Genomic DNA, 19,817 nt, shown 5'->3' with positions numbered 1-19,817 from the left:
GCTCTGTGCATTTGATATTCAAATCTACAGAAAACCGTCAGCTAGGAACAAAGTGAAACGGAAAAGGACCTGATTTACGGCTATTATGGTAAGTTACAAACGTTTTTGACGTCTGCCTGACAGAAAAATTCCTTTCCGGTACGTTAGTGTTGTCAGGGAGGCTCGATTACATTTCCGTAGCTTTCAGTACATTGACGGGACCATAACAAAATAAGATTAATTCAACATCTTGTCGTCATCGACGTCGTCCTGTTTGGCAATGCTACTGGCATAATTTTGCAAGCTTAACACTATTAAGAATAATCTGAAGATCTAAATTGGACTATGATACAGGTTTCGAAAAATGCTGTAGACACCTTCGGCAATGATAAAATAATAAAATTACCTTATGTAAAATCTCTCATAATAAATGGGAGCCTGCTTGAAGTTCCACAAACACAGAAGTGGATACAGGTAAAAACTATGAGAAAGCTGTGTACAAGCAATGTTAAAACTGCTACAGATGAATTTTATCTCTCTCTCCTCTTCATTATTTTTTTAATGCTGTAAAGCCCTGTTTCCACACGCAGAACTTACACTTCCATCCCCTCCACAATCGGACTGCACAGTTCATGCCCCACTCGCTCATTCCTGTCTTGTCAGCTGGCTGGACAGCAAAGTTTTTTCGTGTTAATTAGTTTCTAAGAACTGTTGCAACGACGGTGAGACTAGCACCTTGAAGGAAGTGGAGGTATATGATGTCTGTTGGAACTGTGTGAACAATATATTTCGTGTGTGACGGCGCAAAGTGCACTGTGTAAAATAGACCTCTTTGGCATTGTCTAACACTCTTTGTGTGCGCTAATTATTCTGTTGTAATTTTGTTTGTTCTTGAATGTGCAAATATAGTTATTAGTAAGATGTCCTTTTTCTCCTTAATACTTATTCAGCTGCGCAAATTCCAATAGGTTATGGGCCCAGCGTTCATTTGGAATAAGTATATCAATAAAATAGTAAGGAGAAAGTATTGGAAAAGTTCCAATTTACGTGAAGTGCGAGTTATCCTTACAAGACGATCGCAATTTTTTTTCCGCATTATTTTTTGGTGTTCTTTACGGCAATAAAAAGCAAGATACCGTTAAGAATGAGTGCGGCACAAATTCCACAGATTGAAAGACTTATAGGTCGCGAAAATTATGCAACCTGGAAGTTTGCAGTAGAAGCGTATTTACGTTTAGACGACCTATGGGACGTGGTAGATGGGACAATGAAATCCACAGATCAGAAATATTCAAGTAAGGATAGGAAAGCAAAATCAAAATTGATATTACTGATTGATTCGGTGAATTATGTTCACGTTGAAAAAGCTGCTACAGCGAAAGAAGTCTGGGACAATTTACGAAGTACATTCGAGGATGGTGGTCTTACGAGAAAAGTAGGATTATTACGCGAGTTAATTACCACTCGTCTGGACAAATGTAAGAGTGTAGACGAATACGTTAACAAAATTATAACCACGTCGAACCGACTGAGAAACATCGGATTCGAGATCGCTGACGAATGGATAGGAACATTGATGTTGGCAGGACTGCCCGAAAGGTATGCACCTATGATTATGGGACTTGAAAGCTCGGGTATACCAATCACAGGCGACAGTGTTAAGGTGAAAATCCTGCAGGACGTAAAGAGTGCTCCAAGCTGTTGTACATTGGAGAAGGAAGGTGCGTCTGCTCTCTACTCAAAAAACAAAAAGAAGAAACCGGTGAGGTGCTATAAATGTCAGAAGATGGGACATATTGTGTCTCAGTGCAAAGAAAAAGTAAGCCCAAGATCAGACACTCAGCAGAAGAGGTATGTTACTGATAGCCCAGAGAGAAGGACCAATAACAAAGGTAAGGCACTCTCATGTTTTTATTCTTTTGGTGGGATGAGCAATCGTGATATGGAATGGATTTTAGACTCAGGTGCATCTGTGCATATTGTTAAAGATAAATCACTTCTTTATGACATCAAAGATAACTCATATGGGAATATCTACTGTTGATGGCAACAAGCTCCAGTGTCACCTGGCTGGGAAACTAGATCTAGATGTAAGTGTAAATGGTGAATCAGATGTGGTTACAGCACACAATGTTCATTATGTGAAAAATGTGGCAACTAACCTGCTGTCTGTAGGGGAAATTGTCAAGAAAGGAAATACAGTCACCTTTGACATGCAGGGTGCAAGAGTAATCAGTGAAAGTGGTGAAGTTATAGCTACAGCAAGTAACAAAAGGGGTATTTTTAAGTTGGATACCATTGACAGTAAACATAAAAATGTTAGTGATTCAGTTTATTCAGCAGAAGGTTTTTTATGGCACCGGAGGCTTGGACATTTAAATACACTCTTGGAAATGGAAAAAAGAACACATTGACACCGGTGTGTCAGACCCACCATACTTGCTCCGGACACTGCGAGAGGGCTGTACAAGCAATGATCACACGCACGGCACAGCGGACACACCAGGAACCGCGGTGTTGGCCGTCGAATGGCGCTAGCTGCGCAGCATTTGTGCACCGCCGCCGTCAGTGTCAGCCAGTTTGCCGTGGCATGCAGAGCTCCATCGCAGTCTTTAACACTGGTAGCATGCCGCGACAGCGTGGACGTGAACCGTATGTGCAGTTGACGGACTTTGAGCGAGGGCGTATAGTGGGCATGCGGGAGGCCGGGTGGACGTACCGCCGAATTGCTCAACACGTGGGGCGTGAGGTCTCCACAGTACATCGATGTTGTCGCCAGTGGTCGGCGGAAGGTGCACGTGCCCGTCGACCTGGGACCGGACCGCAGCGACGCACGGATGCACGCCAAGACCGTAGGATCCTACGCAGTGCCGTAGGGGACCGCACCGCCACTTCCCAGCAAATTAGGGACACTGTTGCTCCTGGGGTATCGGCGAGGACCATTCGCAACCGTCTCCATGAAGCTGGGCTACGGTCCCGCACACCGTTAGGCCGTCTTCCGCTCACGCCCCAACATCGTGCAGCCCGCCTCCAGTGGTGTCGCGACAGGCGTGAATGGAGGGACGAATGGAGACGTGTCGTCTTCAGCGATGAGAGTCGCTTCTGCCTTGGTGCCAATGATGGTCGTATGCGTGTTTGGCGCCGTGCAGGTGAGCGCCACAATCAGGACTGCATACGACCGAGGCACACAGGGCCAACACCCGGCATCATGGTGTGGGGAGCGATCTCCTACACTGGCCGTACACCACTAGTGATTGTCGAGGGGACACTGAATAGTGTACGGTACATCCAAACCGTCATCGAACCCATCGTTCTACCATTCCTAGACCGGCAAGGGAACTTGCTGTTCCAACAGGACAATGCACGTCCGCATGTATCCCGTGCCACCCAACGTGCTCTAGAAGGTGTAAGTCAACTACCCTGGCCAGCAAGATCTCCGGATCTGTCCCCCATTGAGCATGTTTGGGACTGGATGAAGCGTCGTCTCACGCGGTCTGCACATCCAGCACGAACGCTGGTCCAACTGAGGCGCCAGGTGGAAATGGCATGGCAAGCCGTTCCACAGGACTACATCCAGCATCTCTACGATCGTCTCCATAGGAGAATAGCAGCCTGCATTGCTGCGAAAGGTGGATATACACTGTACTAGTGCCGACATTGTGCATACTCTGTTGCCTGTGTCTATCTGCCTGTGGTTCTGTCAGTGTGATCATGTGATGTATCTGACCCCAGGAATGTGTCAATAAAGTTTCCCCTTCCTGGGACAATGAATTCACGGTGTTCTTATTTCAATTTCCAGGAGTGTAGAAAGAGTATGTCTATAATAAAGGATATGGTTAAAGGGAATACAGAATTTTAGTGTGTCCAAGGATCCTTGTGAGACATGTATAAAGGGAAAACAAGCAAGGTTACCCTTCAAGACTAGTAAGAGTAAATCCACAGAAGTCTTACAGTTAATCCACACAGATGTATGTGGCCCGATGGAGTGTGAATCCATAGGTGGGAGTAATTATTTTCTTACGTTTATTGATGATTACTCACGATATACTCATGTTTATTTTCTTAGTTCTAAAGACCAAGTGAGAGATATCTTTGAGGAATATTACAATATGGTTGAAAGATGGACAGGAAAGAAGATCAAGATCATCAGGTCTGATAATGGGAGAGAATATATTAACCAGAAATTGAAGAAAACTTCTGGCAGAAAAGGGAATCAGGCATCAAACTACCATAAGGTACAGCCCATCTCAAAATGGGGTTGCTGAGAGGGCTAATAGGACCATTGTTGAGAAAGCAAGGAGCATGATGACTGACGTTGAATTATCCAAAGATTTTTGGGCAGAGGCAGTGTCAACAGCTGTATATTTGAACAATAGATCACCTACAAAAGCATTAAAGAATAGAACCCCTTATGAGATATGGGTAGGAAAGAAACCTGATCTAAGCAATATAAGGGTTTTTGGGTGTGATGCAATGGCACATATTCCAAAACAGCTAAGAGGAAAATGGGATCCGAAAGCTAAAAAGTATATTTTTGTAGGCTATTGTGAAAATTCAAAGGGCTACCGATTAATGGATCCATTGACTAAAAAGATTGTCACAAGTAGAGATTTAATATTCTTTGAAAATAGAAAGGACTCAAAAGAGAGTAAAACCACTAAGTCAACTGCACCTAGTTCAGAAGGTGAAACCTTGTGTGAGGAAATAGGAAGTGAAGAAGAGGAAAACGACAGCCAAGGACAAATGGATACTATTTATGGTGACAATGAGTTAGAGGATGAAAAACATGAAGAAAACAATGTGAGGCATTCTTCTTGTGTACCAAAACCGAAGGAATATCCGGATTTTGAGATGTATACAGCACAGTCTTTTAATGATGAGCCAAGAACAGCAGAAGAAGCAATGAGTGGCCCAAACTCTCAAGAATGGAAAGAAGCGATGAAGAGAGAATTGGAATCTTTATATCAGAACGAAACCTTTGAATGGGTAGATATGCCAGGAGATAAGAAACCACTGCAGGCAAGATGGGTATTCAATTTGAAGAACCCTGAAAGCTCATCACCAAAATACAAAGCAAGGCTTGTGGTAAAAGGATATTCACAAGAACAAGGGGTAGATTACGAAGAAACTTTTTCACCTGTAGTCAAGTATGCATCATTGAGATATCTTTTAGCCTTGGCAGTAAAACGAAATTTAATAATTCATCATATGGATGTTAAAATGGCATATTTAAATGGGAAATTGGAGGAGGAGATATATGTCATTCCACCAAGGGAAGCCATAAAAACCAGGTCAGAAAGTAAAAAGATTTGGCGTTTGAGAAAAAGTATTTATGGACTTAAACAAAGTGGACGTTGCTGGAATCGATGTCTACATGAAACTCTAATAAATATGAATATGAAGCAATCCAAGGCAGATCCCAGCATTTACTATAAAGGGAGAAAAGAAGAAATAATAATAATGGCGATATGGGTGGACGATTTCTTTATCCTGACTGAAAGTGAAGGCCAAATGAGAATTTTCAAGAAACAGCTGCAAACCAAGTTTAAGGTGCATGATTTAGGGGAAAAGTCAAACGTTATTTGGGTATGCAGATTACTAAGGATGAAGAAAGACAAGAATTGAGCATAAGTCAATCATCATACACGGAAAAAATATTAAAGAAATTTGGCATGAGTGATTGCAAACCCATAAGTACTCCAATGGAAGTAGGAGTGAAGTTAAGTGTAAATGAGACTGATGTAGAATGTGACAAGAATGTTCCTTATTTAGAAGCAGTAGGGAGTCTGTTATATTTGTCTCAAACATCACGACCCGACATTGCTTTTGCCACCAATGCAGTGAGCATATATTGCAGAGACCCAAAGGAAAAGCACTGGAAAGCTGTAAAGAGGATATTCTGATACCTAAGAGGAACCTCAAACTATGAGCTAAAATACCATAGAGATGGTAACGCAAAACTAGAGGGATATAGCGATGCGGACTGGGGAAGTGAATTGGGAGACAGATACTCCACCACTGGCTGCTGTTTTAAATTAATGGGGGGGCCTCACATCATGGTCCTGTCAAAAGCAAAAAACTGTTGCATTGAGCACCGTAGAGGCCGAGTATATGGCACTATCTTACACCACACAGGAAGCATTATGGCTACGAACATTAATAAATGAAATAGAACCCAATTTAATTGAGGAACCTACAACCATCTTCTGTGACAATAAGGGAGCCATAAACCTAGCTAAAAATGATGTTACTAGTGCTAGGACAAAGCATATTGATATACGGCACCATTTCATTCGGGACCACGTAGAGCGACAGAACATTGCCGTGGACTATCTGCGTACAGAAGACATGTTGGCTGACCTTCTGACCAAACCCTTGGAAAGGGAGAAGTTTGAGAAGATTGTGGGACTATTTGGTTTATCTTGTGGAAGCAACACACAAAATATAAGTTCAAGGAGGGGTGTTGGAATTGTGTGAACAATATATTTCGTGTGTGACGGCGCAAAGTGCACTGTGTAAAATAGACCTCTTTGGCATTGTCTAACACTCTTTGTGTGCGCTAATTATTCTGTTGTGTTCGCTGTAATTTTGTTTGTTCTTGAATGTGCAAATATAGTTATTAGTAAGATGTCCTTTTTCTCCTTAATACTTATTCAGCTGCGCAAATTCCAATAATGTCATTAAACAAAAAGCATAAGTTAGTTATTCCAAGTCTGAATATATTTATGACTCATCAAATTTTGAGATTAAGGACGTAATGGAATTGATCGCACATCTTCTGAATAAATTACAGAATTGGAACTTTGTAAGTGACCGTTTTCCAGAAATGTCTATAATAAATTGCAAAAAAAAAAATGGTGACAAATTCTATGCTAATAATGATCGCATACTTTCTCTGCCGCCTATATTTCCCAAAATAATTGAACGCCGCATACAAGAGGAAATATGTCTACATTTGTTAAATAATAATATTTTGACTAAATCTCAGTGTCATTTTAGGCTCCAATTTTCAAGTCAAAGTTGTTGATAATGTATTTTACAGACTTCTTTTACGCCTCCTACATCCAGTCCAGTCCATCCAAATAAGGTAGTTGATAATATAAACCATAAAAAATTGTTGGAGGAAATTTGATGTTGTGGCGTTAGGGACTTCGAAGCCTCCCTCATCAAATCATATCTCAGTAACAAATCGTAAACTACATCAAAGAAAAGCAGCAATCAAAAAATATTTTTCACGTTGTGCTTCAGGGTTCGGTGCCACGGAAACTGCTATTTATAATATTAGCAAACAATCTGCGAAGTATTAAGCCAGCTTCCACAAGTATGGATTACACATGCTACCCTCCCCTCTCCCCCCCCCCCCTCCTACCCACGGACACTGCACACCGCTACCATTACATGTAAGTTATCGTTTCCACACGTCGAAACTGGAAACACTATTTACGCCGCTTTCAAGATAGTGACAAGTGAAATTATTCATACAGGAATTAATATGGTTGCCCAGCTTTTAGCTGAAGAGTTTATAGTGGCATTAACAAAGAAGCTGACTGCCAAACGATTCTGAAGATACGATACGAGAAATTAAGGCTCATATCGAGGCATGTAGACAGTCGTTTCTCCCTCGATCAATTTACTTGTGGAACAGGAAATGAAATAACTAGTAGTGGTACAGGCCTTGCGGAGTTTCAATGTAGATGTAGATGTAGAAAAAGCAGACCCACAAATGTTGGGTATGAAAATGGGTATCTCATAGGAATCTTTTGGGAACATTCAAAGCTCTAATAGGGAAGCTACATGCTGGGAACGAACTTTCTTTCAAAAATCATTTTCGAATTATTAAAATCAATTTTGCATTTATTTTGAGCCACATTTCTGGCTCTGTCCGAAAGTCTAATACGTGAGGGCTGTTCAAAAGAAAAGGTACAAACAACACTATAGGTATAATTGAAGTCTTTATTCAAAAGTAGTCTTCAGTGGCCTGAGCACAACTATCCCAATGTTTTATAGGGGAAAGTCGTCGTCCTGGGTGGAACATTTCCTTTGAGATGTCTTTTTAGCAGACCAGACACATGGAATTCGCACGGCGATATGTCTGGGCTATAGGCTGGATGCTCAAGCTGCTCCCACTTCAACTTGGTCATTACACTTTATGTTACCTCGGAGCAGAATCACTCCCTCCATAAGCACTCCACGCTGTTTGCTCTTGATGGACTTGGCGTAGGCTATGGAGTGTCTCACAGTACATGTTTGATTAATGGTTTTTCTGTGCTCAAGGAATTTCCTTAGAATCTTTTAAGAGGAGGTGACGGTGCATGCTTCCAATGAATGCTGTTCCTAGATGTCTCGTTACATTTTCCAAAAGCAATATATGCAAATTTCAACCGGCTTGGTTATTATGACATTTCATACCTTTCCTTTTAAACACTCCTTATATGTATATAAAGTTCCATGGAAACTGACATTAAATTACGTGTAACACTGCAATATCTGGCAACTGGTGATGCTATCATTTCTGCAATACACACATCACACTCCAAAGAGCACTATTTTGAAAATCATTAGTGAAGTACTGAATGCTATTTCCATTACATTGAAGATAGTTGGAAACTAACGTGTGTGTCTTATCAGCTGCGCTTTCTTTCTATTTTCGGAATCAGTCATGTTTCTGATAGGTCAAAGAAGCTGTAAATACAACGTTTCCTTTACCGGTACCGGTATGGTCCTTAATTTTGGAACCAAAATTTGTGCTAATGTGCAAAACAGGTATTAAGGAATGATTGCGCCAATACAAATACTATGGTAAATTACACAGCATTTTAATTAATTCTGGTGTAGTTTAAAAACCTCTAAAAGCACAGATAAGTTTTGTATTTCCAGTTGACTGTAATAAATGTATTTGGGGACTGATGACCTCAGATGTTAAGTTCCATAGTGCTCAGAGCCATTTGAATAAATGTATTTGTATTTTATTTGTCTCGCAACATACATTTTGGAGACCATCTGATCGTATTGCACAAGACACATGTCAATTTTTGGTTTATTACACAAACGGTTACATAATTTTCTAACACAAATTTCAGTAGCACAGGTCTATGTCAAACACGGTGATAATAGTAAATTGTTTTTCTCGTGATCTACCAGTACCTAGAGTCTTAATTTCGCAGATATTGTATTATGCATACAATATTATCCACAATACTACGATATTAAATCATTATACTACTCAAAAGATCACCTCATCATTCATAGATTCCCCAACTGAGCAGCAGAATTTTTCCATCAGGAGATCATGTACTTTCACTTCAGTGAGCCTATTGGTTCAGGATGTGTGTGGTTTCAAACGAACGAAAGCAGAATGAGAGGAGATCCACATAGAGCAAGCTGTTGAAGACGGTAGTGTGAGAAGCAACTTTATACAAGAGAATTAGAGCCCTTTTAACTTTTGTTACGTACATGTAAGTACGCATGACAGTGTGCAAATAGGGTGTTATCACATGTAAATTGATTTGTGGGTTTCCACATGCAACAAAGGGACATAACGGCTGATACGACACAGGTGCCATCTGTTGTGTTTCGACACACTCATGTCAAAATGGTCGTGACACTGTTTTCAGTTGGCGTCAGCTAGGATTATTTATATGGACATTGGTATTGTTACTCAGGTTATGGTATCTAAATAGAGCTAAGAACTCAATAAAAGGAGGAGAAAGCACAAAGACTGGTTTTGGAAGAGGAATTTATGCACTAAAAACACAGTGGCATCAAACAAAATAATGGACGAAGCACTCTCATACACAAAGACACATACAGGAAACACTTTATGATAACAGAAGCTAATTTCAAGTAGCTGTAGAACTGTGATACAAACTCTACTAGATACATTAAAGATGCAGCGCTGTCTCAAGTAAAATTACAAGGGCTATTTCGAATTTCTTTCCAATATATAGGCCTACACTGCATTCTCAAAAGTACAGTTACTGATTTTTTGTGCGATATGCTTCTGTGCTATTTATGACGTCCTAAAGACTAGTTTAAAAGCTAATATTTTCACTCTTGCATGATACAATATTAAATTTATTCCACATATAATTTTCGAGCTATGATTCATGCAAGTTTACTAAAAGACACTTTAATAGAATTGATTTTATTTATTAAAATCTAAACTCAATCGGAAACAATGATGCTAACAGAAACTTGTTACTTCCTTTATCAAATCCAGTGCACAAGTGTCTAAAAGGCATTCCACTTTCCAGTACTAGAATCTGATTATCTGAATGTACACTACTCCTAGAATTCCATTCATTTTCATCATTTGTAGAATAGTGTGAGCTGCTGTGAAACCACAAATCTCCATTCAGTAATTAAATAATACTTGCTTACTCACACAAATTTTATCTGCACAACATATAGCAGATACACCAGACATCTTTACGATTATGTGCTTTTAACTGTAAAACTTTGTACCCAAAGTATCACATCCTATCACTGTAGCATAACAAACTATAGTCAAATCGTCAAGTTTTGGAGAGATCCTTAATGTGGGGTGGCACTGAAACTATTTTATTTTCGTGATACCCAAGCATAAATATAGTGAAGCGCCAAACAGACTGGTATAGGCATGCATATTCAGATACAGATATGTGTAAACAGGCAGAATACGGTGCTGCGGTCAGCAACAACTATATAAGACAACAAGTGTCTGGGGCAGTAGTTCAATCGGTTACGGAGTGGCCGTGCGGTTCTAGGCGCTACAGTCTGGAGCCGAGCGACCGCTCCGGTCGCAGGTTCGAATCCTGCCTCGGGCATGGATGTGTGTGCTGTCCTTAGGTTAGTTAGGTTTAAGTAGTTCTAGGTTCTAGGCGACTGATGACCTCAGAAGTTAAGTCGCATAGTGCTCAGAGCTTTTTTTTCAATCGGTTAGTGCTGCTACAATGGCGGGTTATCAGGATTTAAGTGAGTTTGAACATGGTGTTATAGTCGGCGCACAAGTGACGGGACATAGCATCTCCAAGGTATCGATGAAATGGGGATTTTTCCGTACGACCATTTCACAAATGTACCGTGAATATCAGGAACCCAGTAAAACATCAAATCTCCGACATTGCTGCGGCCGGAAAAAGACGGTGCAAGAATGGGACCAACGATGACTGAAGAGAATAGTTCAATGTGACAGAAGTGCAACCCTTCCTCAAATTGCTGCAGATTTCATTGCTGGGCTAACAAGAAGTGTCAGCATGTGAACCATTCAAATGTACCCTTGATGACTGCACGACACAAAGCCTTACGCCGCGTCTGGACCTGTCAACCCTGACATTAGACAGTTGATGGCTGGAAGTTTGTTGCCTGTTTGGATGAGTCTCGTTTCAAATTGTACCGAGCATATCGACGTGTACGGGCATAAAGACAACCTCATGAATCCGTGGACCCTGCATGTCAGCAGGGGACTGTTCAAGCTGGTGGAGACTCTGTAATGGTGTGGGAAGTGTGCAGTTGGTGTGATATGTGACCTCTGATAAGTCTAGATACGACTCTGACAGATGACTCGTACGTACACATCCCCTGATCACCTGCATCCATTCATGTCCATTGTGCATTCCGACGGACTTGAGCAGTTCCAGTAGAACAATGCGACACCCCACACGTCCAGAATTGCTGCAGAGTGGCTCCAGGAACACTCTTCTGAGTTTAAACACTTCCGCTAGCCTCAAAACTACACAGAAATAAACATTATTGAGCATATCTGGGATGCCTTGCAACAGGCTATTCGGAAGATATCTTCAGCCCGTAGTACTCTTACGGATTTATGGACAGCCTTGCAGAATTCACTGTGTCAGTTCCGTCCGGCACTACTTCAAACATTAGTCGAGTCCATCCCACGTCGTGTTGCGGTACTTCTGCGTGCTTGTGGGGGCCCTAACGATGTTACGATGTTAAGCACGTGTACCAGTTTCTTTGGCTCTTCAGAGTATGGCAAACACAGCACATTACCACCAAATATGGCGTCAAAGACAGCGCCACATCTGACGCTAAATAGTGGCAGGAAAAGGAAAGTGGCATCACAAAGTTAAAGCGTTTTTAACTTTTGTGCAAGGGTAGAGCTGATGTAACTTGCATGGTTCCACAGGAATTTTGTTCAACCTAACATAGGTCTCACACGAATTTTTGTTGTTTCCACTGACAACTTCGGTGATGCCTTTCAATGGCGGCCTAGTGGAGTCATTTTTTTTTTTTTTTTTTTTTTTTTGCATGTGTAAATCTGGCTGTATGCGAATGGCGATGGGGCAACACCGACTCTAAGGAAGGCCTTGGCGCTTGTTGGTGACGTCACGTCAGCTAGGCACGGCGAACGCCAGGTCTGTTGCAGGCAGAAAAGCCTGGGCGTTCTTCTCACTATAAATCTCTTATTTTTGGACAAACTGTTTGGTATTGTTTTGGATTCTGCAGTTTTATTTAGATGAAAGATTTTCTTACTATCGTAAAGCTACAGATGAAGATCATAGTTCTGCATTACTGAATCCTGTCGAAACAAACGTAGATCAATATGAGAAGATGCTTTGCCCCACTGCAAGCTTCGGAAATTTTACATTCAAGAAACTATATTTACTTGATCCATTTGGCTATCGAAACTTACCCCAACCCCCTTACAATGAACTCGTTTATTTTATTTATTTATTTTCGTTTGACATCGTCACTGGAAATGTGAACTAATTTACATGTGTAAATGTCCAACTGTTGCCAATCATTCGATTACAGTCGTTTTCAACGAAATGAATTCTAAACAGGAAACAAAATAGCTTCATACATCGAAAATACTGCTGAGCTTAAACTTTTTTAAACACGCACATTAGAAAAGATAAATATTCCCCTCTTGCAACTGAAAGGAGAAACTTTATAAGATAAAACAATTTTATTTGATAAAACAAGTATCCCTCTTTTGCCTCTTCTTCTGTCCCCCACCCCGTGCCACAACATGTACAATCGCAAAATATTTCATTAACATTCAGTGGTCCTCACCCCATAGTCAACCAAGATACCTAAAGAAGAGCACCAATATGTTCACAGTTTCTTGTAAAAGGAACCCAGTACAAACGTAACTTCCTCAGATTTACAAATAAGGTAAAGAAGCACGAATTCTGTTGCTGCTGGACCATGAAGTTGTTTTTGTATGTCAGTCCTTAAAACAGGTGGAAATTTAAGTTTAGGAGTACACTATTTGTTAAGAAGTGTAACGAATTGCACAATTAATTGATTGCAAAAGTCTCTCAGAACAATGTGTGTTGGTCAACTACCGCCAATAGTTTCACATTTTCCTGTGTCAGAGAGGGAGACACCACCATTATGAGTATGCCTGCAACAGACCTGGCGCTCGCCGTTCCTAGCTAACGTGACGTCACGAACAAGCGCTGAGGCCTTCCTTTGAGTCGGTGTTGGATGGGGTCATGTACTTGCAAGTAATTGTCTGTGAAAACCTGGCTATATGATATGTAAAATTGTTTTTTATGCAATGACATAAGTTTCATAAATTATGGAGATCGTATACCTACGCCTATACTCTGCAAATCACTGTGAAGTGCATGGCAGATGGTATGTCCTATGATTGTTTAAATTTCTCTGTACGAGCTGTAATTGATCTAATTTTGTCTTCACAACCCAGTTGGAGTGACACTTATGGGTTTGTAGTATATTCCTGGAGTCAAGTCATCATTTAAAGCCGGTGCTTGAAACTTTGTAAGTGGGTTTCCTGGAGTAGTTTATGTCTATATTCAGAGTCTGCCACTTCAGTTTCTTCAGCATCTCTGTGACACTCTCCCATGCATTAAACCAACCTGTAACCATTTGTGCTTCTTTGTCTGTCTCCAATATCCCCTGTTACTCATATTTTATGCAGGCCCACAAATTTGAGTAATATTACAGAATATATCACACGAGAGATTTGAAAGCAATCTGCTTTGTAGGCTGATTGTGTTTTCCCAGTATTCTACCAACTGTAACGTTCCCTGGCAACATTCACACAATTAATAAACTAAAATTTAATTGTACTATATACGCCACTATGAAGCAATTTGTACATACTGTAATTATTTAACAAAAAATATTATTTAATTTTGTGTAAAGGACATTCGTTATTATTGTAATATTTTCTGTAGTAATATTCTCGATGTGTTTATGATTGTAATATTTCTATACTCATAATGTAATTGCTAAATGTGTCAATATCTGCGATAACAAAAATGTAACATTCAGCCACAGAGGAAAATAATATTGTAAGATTACAAAGAGATGTTAATGGTCAGCAATAATATAAATAACACTGCATGGTGTGCGTTCTTTGTAGTCTTCCTCGAGAGCTGAGAGAGAGAGGAACCTGTGACGTAGCATTTTATGAATGGGTAGACTTCATTTGTCTGTATCTATATTTAGCCGCCATTAGAGTAGCATGGAGAGCTGCATCAAACCAGTCTCAGGACTGAAGACCACAACAACAACAGAGAAGAAATTGCAAACTAATGTAAGTTGAATTATTGTTGTGGTCTAAATACATTATAATTTATCAAAAGTGTGTATTACTAGTGTAAATTAGCTTGCCCATGTCATCTATAATATTTCTTTAAAGAATTTTCAGCATTTTTAGCAATGATCGCTGGTGTTGCTGGGCTGTGCCGCGACCGAACGATTTGCAGCGGCGGCACATTTAAAAAATTGTTCCGCTAAGAAAAATTAACCAAACCCGTAAATCGGGAGCAGATAAAAATTAGCAGTGAATTAAGAAAATGTTTTTCTTTTACAGCGATCCTGAGACTGACGGAATTTATTACTAGTTTCACATTTGTGCATTCATAGGTGGATAGTTAACGTTGAAATTTAACAATTTGTTGGTTTTTTCAAATAACTTAAATGTTTAGTGAAGTGTGTTTTATCAATGATAATTAAACGTCGGCTTGGCAATATTTAACCATTTTCTGCTAATAGAGACAGTCTTGTGTTCCATAGCTAACGCCGGGAAAGAATTCAGTAAATATTTAAAAAAAAACACAGCATTTAGAAAATGCGTGCCAAGGCCGAATTATGTAAAGGATTTAATTCTCAACTAAATATTCTTAATCAGTTAATATGAATTTATCAGCATGAGAGGGTTGACTAAGTTCACGTAATTTTAAATATACTTAATTCTGTCTAAATGAATTTTTATTACCACACGTAAATAACGTGTTCTACAACAAAGTTCGTACTGAAAGAAAGAAGGAAAAAATAACAAAAAAACATTATAAACAAAAGTAACTATTTAATTTTTTTAAATTTAATTTCATTAAATTGGCGCCCAATAACGTCGGGCCCGAATATGCAGTGGACACAAAATACCCATGAGATAACTAGGGAATTATTGTAGTCGAACTTTGTTGGAGAACAATTAATAATTTTTTCATGTATTGTATGTATTGCCTAACCAATATTGTGTGGTAATACCTGTATATGATTTTTTTGCATGAGAACACTATATACCCAGAGGCAAGCTGAAGAAGAGAGCTCATTATATCGAAAAATTAATTACCTACCACAATACCAGGGGGCAGCTGCACCCAAGATAGATCACCAAAAGGTAAAGCTTCAGTGTAGTTGTCCTGTGGGTAGTAAAGTAGCCTCAGTGCAGTATTCTCGGATCATTAGTGGTGTGCTTGTTGTTAGTGTTCTTTTTTTTTTTTTTAAATAACAGGACATTTGAGTAGTTAGTCATTGTAGTATATAATAGGTGTGTTTCTACAAATGACCATTTCTTGTGTGATTACGTCACTGAAACCTGAGTGTTAGGATATTTAGTTCAGATTTTGTTTCTTTTGTTGACTATGGTTAGATTGCGTAGTCAGAAAGATGTAAACATGGATAATGAACAACAGTTAGCAAGCAGTGATACCGAGTTAGAAAGTGGGGCACAAAGTAATGTTAGTGGCGTAGTTCAGGAAGTACAATGTGAGAATCTGGGGCAGAAGGGCAAGAAATGTTGCCACTGCCAGCCAGTGATTCAGTTGATAGTAGAAATACTGTACAACCCACAAGCACTAGACACGGACCAGAGAGTGGTGAGGTGTCAGAAGTGCAGTCATTAAGGGTTATGTTCGAGCGCATGCTCAATTTCCAAGCTGAATTTGCACGTATGCAAGCAGAATGCGATAGAGAACGTGATGCTAAACAAGCAGAGCGTGATCGACGCCTGCACGAGAGAGATTTGCAGTTAATGCAATCTTTGGAAGCTATGCAAAGTGAGATTGTTAGTTTGAGACAAAACTATGAAACCATACCTAAAGCGGTGCAAGAACTGAGCGAAAGAGTAGATAGTATCCAAGTGGCTAACGCCAGTATCGTAGATGAAATTAGTGTACTGGCTAACAGGATGGAACAATTAGAAATTGACACAAGTCAAGTAATTGATCAGAAAATGTCCGAACAAGTGCACAAAATTGAAAACGAACTTATAAAAAAAAATAGACGAGAAGGTGCACGCCGCGATTGAGGCCAATGACGTGGGTTCCAATGCGGAAGTGCAGGACCTGGAAAAGGAGGTGCACACTGACATTCCGCTGCCTCGTCTTGCGGAGCTGGAAAACAGCTTGCTGCACGTCGACGCGCAGGCGTATGTCACGACCATGATAGGCATATAAGTACAGCAGTGAAAAATTGCGACTGCGAGACAGAACAGGCAACCAATGTTAGCGAAACAAACACATGTCACTCCAAAATAGTGATTGAAGAAAGCCTGATTAGAAACCGACAGTTTCAGATCTTTACAACGGAGAAGAAATCTGTTCACCCTGTAGTGTTTATCAAGGGATTTAGAAACATTTTGCCTAGCGTTTGGAGGCATACACAGAAAATACAGTTCGTTATGTCTTACATACAAGGAGATGCTGCATTATGGGCAACAGAAGCAGCTGACAGCTGCGACACATATGAGCAATTTGAAAAGGCATTCTTGGCCAAATATTGGTCAACATGTATTCAGGAGAGATTATAGAAAGAGGTATATAATCCAGATCCGTATTCTCCACGATTAGGCAATTTGCGAAAATATTTTGAGAAATACATTAATAAGACCCGTCACTGGGACGAGCAGATTTCATCCCGGGATTTGATCAGACTTTTGAAATCACACTTGCCGATACACGTAAAGGAAAAACTTATACACGTACCGGAGAACGACATGGAACATTTCCTGTCTGTTCTGAACTCAACTGACCTGATTCAGGAGGATGTTAATGCAGCCTCTGAACAGGCTAGAAGTAACGGAAACGGTTACAGAAATTGTCGAAATACACGCCTCCACCAAATAATGGAAACGGCGGAGGTAACAATAGGAGACAAGATTATGTACAAAACGGGAATAGAGGTAGAGACCGGAACGGTAATAGTCCGCCGGTGAATAATGAGCGGAAAAGGAGGTCAGAGGACCGATATGAAACAGGCCCACCAAGCAATAGTAGATGGAAAAATACCAGGGGGCCATGGAACACTAATACCTATAACGGTGCAAACCGAACTTGGCCACAGAACCAGAGGCCCAGTCCGGACCGGCAAAACAGTGAAAGATATGACAATAACCGACCGCCACGACAAAATGCGCCAATTGCGCAACCGTGGCGGCCGACGCAACACAACTTACACATGGTGGAGGTCAGCGACACAGAGCAGCCACACCCATCCACCAGTAATAATCCAACAAACTAGATTCAGCTGAGATACGCTCTCCATCGTCGGCTGAGGTTTGGAGTGAGAGCAGCCCGACACAGAACAAAACATCGGGAATCTGTATCCTCAGGTATAATGACGGGGTACAGATGGGACAGGAATTAATAACTGAACCACCCACGTGCATAAAGGAGCACAAAGACAAAGTACAAGCGATAATAGAGATCAAAATTAACAATATTGATGTGCAAGCAATCGTAGATACAGGTGCTACTGTCAGTGTCATGAGTATGGACTTATTCAGAGCACTGGGGAAAGAAAAGCGTATGCTGACTTTTCCTGTGAACAATTGCAAAGTCACTGGAACCATCAGTGCACAGCGACAAATAATTAAAATCCAAGTGCGGGTAGAGATATATATAGGGGGAGAAGCCATAGCATGCTCATTCCTGGTAGTAAAGGGTGTAAGAGGGCCTGCATTTTGGGGGTAGATTTTTTGAGAGAAAGGGACGCACTAATCGATCTTTCTCGGGGAAAATTAAGTTTGATGAACGCGGGTAGAAGGATAGAATTGTCCATGCTCAGATCTGAAGAGGTACCTGTGCCTAATTGTAATGTTATTAATATAAAATGTAGGAATCAGTGGATACTACATTTAGACAATCATTCTCTAGGACAAAATCTCTATTATCCAGATGTACAAAGTGATCAATTAAAAGCAAATATGGACGCACTTGAGAACAAAGTATCACAGTCCGAAAATTTGAACTCAATGCAACAGCAGGATTTGGTACAGTTATTATCTAACTATGCAGATGTATTTTCAGAACGACCAGGAATTGTTAAGGGATATCAATACAATATCGAGGTGAAGCCTCACAAAACCTACTGTCGAGCCTCATACTCCATTCCTTAGTCCTTAGCTATCTCTTAGCAGATCCCCAATCACGGAGAGTACGGGGACTGTATCTGCGTAAGGATGTAAAAATATTCCTACAGTAAATCACTAATAGTCCTATGTGTTACGGGAAAAAGGTACGCCATTCTTTTGAAAATGAATGAACATTAATGATGTGTGATCTGTAGAGATAATGTACTAGTGTAGAAGTATTTAGTTATAAGAATATGATTGACTTTCTCTTTTGTTTATGAATATTTGTGTTATGTCTTCTTTTAATTAGTGTTAGCTTAAACATGTTCTAAATGTCTGCACAGATAACCTGATTAGTGCAATTATTTATAGTGTTAAATTGTGACAGAGATCAGTCAGGAGGAACATTTTAGTAGTGATTAGTTTGTGTACTGTATAATATTCTATATGTGTGTCAAACTTGAAATATTTCTTGGCACAATCTTTTCTATTATATGTATATATGTATATATGTGGAGCTGTCAGATTGACAGATTCGAACCCAGAATAACATCAATAATATGAGACCCTGAGAACTTTATTTTCAAACCAGTGTTATCAAAGAGGATAATGCACCCAGTAGTGACCCGAGGGCACCATGGGAGGCAAACGTATTGCAAATTTAAGTAACGCAAAGTTACGCACAAAGAAGCTTCAATTGAAGCATGTGCAGATCCAATCAGTAAAAAAGAGCTAGCCTGATACAGTCCAAGTCAATTTTAGCCTACGGAGACTACACTGTAGTTACGTAGGACCTTGCAAGTAAAGTGAGACATAATTTCAAAGGAGTTATTGAACAATATGCCTGAATCCGGCTGGAATGCACAAATAAAATCTACTCGACCATAAATATAGATGATTTTTGGGCAAACTAATAAGAAATTTAAATATTTGTTACCATGTACGCAAATATCACACACCTTGGTAAAGAGCAAACAAAGAAGTTACGAATGTGCTGTTACAAAAATTGCACAACGGACATTGTAAATGAAAAAGCTTAAACAAAAGTGCAGTATTGTGTGGCAGAGACAGACAGTGACTGTTAAACCTGCAGCAATACGTCACGAGGTTGTTTTGAACAAGCAATAAGAAACTGTATCATCGCCGTATGTGCAAGTGGACAAGGAACTAGCACGACACGAACAGTGAGCCGATAACAAGTTAGTGTCAAACTATAACTCTTTGTTTGTCAAGGGACGCTAGGAAAGTGCATTGACTACAGAGATACATTTTGTCCTAAGGTGAAAAC

The sequence above is a fragment of the Schistocerca cancellata genome, chromosome 8, assembly GCF_023864275.1.
Source record: "Schistocerca cancellata isolate TAMUIC-IGC-003103 chromosome 8, iqSchCanc2.1, whole genome shotgun sequence".
NCBI classification, from domain to species: Eukaryota; Metazoa; Arthropoda; class Insecta; order Orthoptera; family Acrididae; genus Schistocerca; species Schistocerca cancellata.
The sequence above is the reverse complement of the archived record's forward strand: the minus strand, read 5'-3'. Positions refer to the sequence as shown.